Source organism: Salvelinus sp. IW2-2015, unplaced genomic scaffold (genome assembly GCF_002910315.2).
Source record: "Salvelinus sp. IW2-2015 unplaced genomic scaffold, ASM291031v2 Un_scaffold8049, whole genome shotgun sequence".
NCBI lineage: Eukaryota > Metazoa > Chordata > Actinopteri > Salmoniformes > Salmonidae > Salvelinus > Salvelinus sp. IW2-2015.
Genome location: NW_019949309.1, coordinates 8,742 through 11,578, shown reverse-complemented (window position 1 = coordinate 11,578; position 2,837 = coordinate 8,742). Strand labels below are relative to the sequence as shown.

General features: G+C 40.1%; 1 long non-coding RNA gene across 1 annotated transcript; it reads left to right on the top strand.

Moving 5' to 3' along the window:
- Positions 1-1,139: 1,139 nt before the first annotated feature.
- LOC112079454 (uncharacterized) lies at positions 1,140-1,743 on the top strand. Its single transcript, XR_002895950.2, has 2 exons — positions 1,140-1,321; positions 1,628-1,743. It is a non-coding gene; the product is annotated as an uncharacterized lncRNA (long non-coding RNA).
- Positions 1,744-2,837: the final 1,094 nt, after the last annotated feature.

Sequence of the window (2,837 nt, the reverse complement as noted above, 5' to 3'; positions counted from 1 at the left end):
GGTAGCAATTTAATATATATTTCTTAAAGGAATTATGAGGGAGAAGATGATACATGAGAGAAAGTGAGTGGTGGAACAGGGGATAAACTGCTGCTTCCAGGACATGTGATCCAGGAGAGTCAGCACTACCACCAGACCAGCCCCCGGCACAAAGCTAAATATATTCAACCCGCTCACTTTAATTGTTACACATAAGAGAGGAGTCACTGTGCATACATTTCTTCAGAAATGACTTGCACTATCAACTGAGTCAATTTGACTGATGTGCAGTACAACACTTCAACTAAACTGTCTAGACGTTTGTAATGTCTACTAGGGAATGTAAGCTTTCAGAGGTTTTGACTAAGTCTGTGACTCACCGCTTCCTCAGCGTGCCTCTTGTAGGCCTTCACTTTCATCTGCAGCTATCTACCAGGTCCTGAAGTCTGGCAACGTTCTTCTTATCCTCCTCAGTCTGTGGGAGAAGTTACAAGAATCAATAGTCCAGTTTAACACACAAACCAGTGTGCTTGAGTGTGTGAAGAATGCACTTTTCTTACCTGGTAAGTGAGCTCCTTGACTCTGCGCTCATACTTGCGGACTCCCTTGACCGCGTCTACACCTCTTCTCTGCTCGGCCTCCACCTCAGACTCGAGCTCACGCACCTTTGTGGGAGAAATAAATGTAGGCATTTATGTGAGGTGGTGAAGTCAGACGTAACAAATCTTTGTAAAACAGAGGAATATCTTCTACTGGCCAAGAAGTGTTGCTACTCCTATGAACTTTTACGATTTTAATTAAAGGGGTCTATAATGAAAACAACGACATTTCATGATGTAGTGGGTGATTCAGAGGAAAAAGCCATTACACAATGCTCCTGTGTATTTTTATATGATCAAATACATTTCCAGCAATCTGTCTTTCAATCCACCCTCTGACCCTGCTGTTAACTCACCCTGCTGTGAACTCACCCCCTTGCTGATTTTTTTAAAAAAAAAAAAAACCCCTTTTAACCCCTGCTGTTAACTCACGGGCCAGGGTGACATTTTGAGAAGAAACACAGCGATTTCGCTACGGAGTATTACTGTGGTGATAATTTGAGCTGATCACTTATATCTTGCAACATTTTCCCTTCCACAGGGGATGGCCAGCGTGAAGCTTCAAACGTTCAATACTGATGTTAGGCTCTCCCTCTCTYTTCTYTACCCAGGAGGAAGCATCCAACCAGCACATGTCTAAGTTCMGGAAGGTTCAGAATGAGCTGGAGGAGGCCGAGGAGCGTGCTGACATCGCTGAGACTCAGGTCAACAAGCTCAGATCCAAGAGCCGCGACAGYGGAAAGGTACAGAAGTGCTGCTAAACCTACACCTGACTGATGTTCAAACATGACCACATCAACACCACCTATGATTCATTCTTCACAGACGTTAATACTGACCTTTTACAATCACTCAAATGTTGAGGATCTCTGAGAAACACATTTCAGGACAGGGTAAATAATCCAAATTTAGTTGGTACTTCAAAATCGAAAATCAAGCTGAGCACAGAGTCGTAAATACTTGATCCATTCTGTTATTTCCAAGTGTTGATATATTTATCATGTTCATTATTAATACTGATCCATTCTGTTATTTCTTTCTTCTTACAGGGAAAAGAAGCTGCTGAATAAACAAGACCAAAGTCTTATCAATTTCCTGTGTTTCATAAAATATGATTTTCATGGTGAAATGTTGATCATTGATTAAAAACATGTAGACCTACATATACTTCCTTTGTGACTGTGGACTTATTTCTCAGAAAACAGCTTTTCATACCACAAAAATATTGTACTTTAACTCAAGGAGCAATCTGGGATTCAAGCAACATCAAAGCGGACACCCCAACAAAGCGGTCATTTTTTTTTGCTAACCAGCGTTAGGGATGAGGATGGAGAAATGTAACTACACAATTCATAGACTAAGCTATTATAATCATCCATAACATCAACATGATAGTTTTAACCCTTTACACTCAGGGGRAGGGGCCTATATGAACACGCCCAAATTGAAATGTCTCCATAAGAAACAAATAGGAGAAGCAAGATAGTAGCATAACCATGGTAACAATTGAGAGAGAACACTTTGGTGATTGGACGGAAATTACTCAGAACAAAGTTCTCAGGATACAACAAAACAGATTTTTTGCATTTGAATTTTGTCCCAGATAATGCGCACAATAATCTCATGTGGCCAGACGACGTGAAAATAAATGGTAATCTATCATCTGACCAAATTACACAAGATTTTAGTCCTGGGTTATCCGAGATTATGCGCATATATACATGAAAAAAGTAAAGAAAATATGATACTGATTTCTCATTAGCCAATTTGCATTTCCCCCCCAAAAGAAAAGCAGATATACACTTCCATAATGATTAGCGTTCCCTCGTCCCCTCTAGGGGTGAAATTACGATAATTCACATGACAAACACGATAATAGACATTATAAACACGGTACAAGACATTATAAACATGGTAATTCCCAKTATAAACACGGTAATTCACATTATAAACAGGGCCTCAGTTATTATAAACATGGTAATTCACATTATAAACACGGTAATTCACATTATAAACACGGTAATTGACATTATAAACAGGGTCTCAGACATTATAAACACGGTAATTCACATTATAAACACGGTAATTGACAGCTGTACTCATAATATACAGGAGAACGATCGCTTTACGGCGAGGATAGCTGTGCTGCAAGCCCAGCTTCAGACGCAATCGTTAGGCAAGGGTAATTTCAGTGTAGGAAGGGTGAAACAGCGTCTGTGCCACCAGTAAGTACAGATAGTAACGTTAGTACAAATCCCC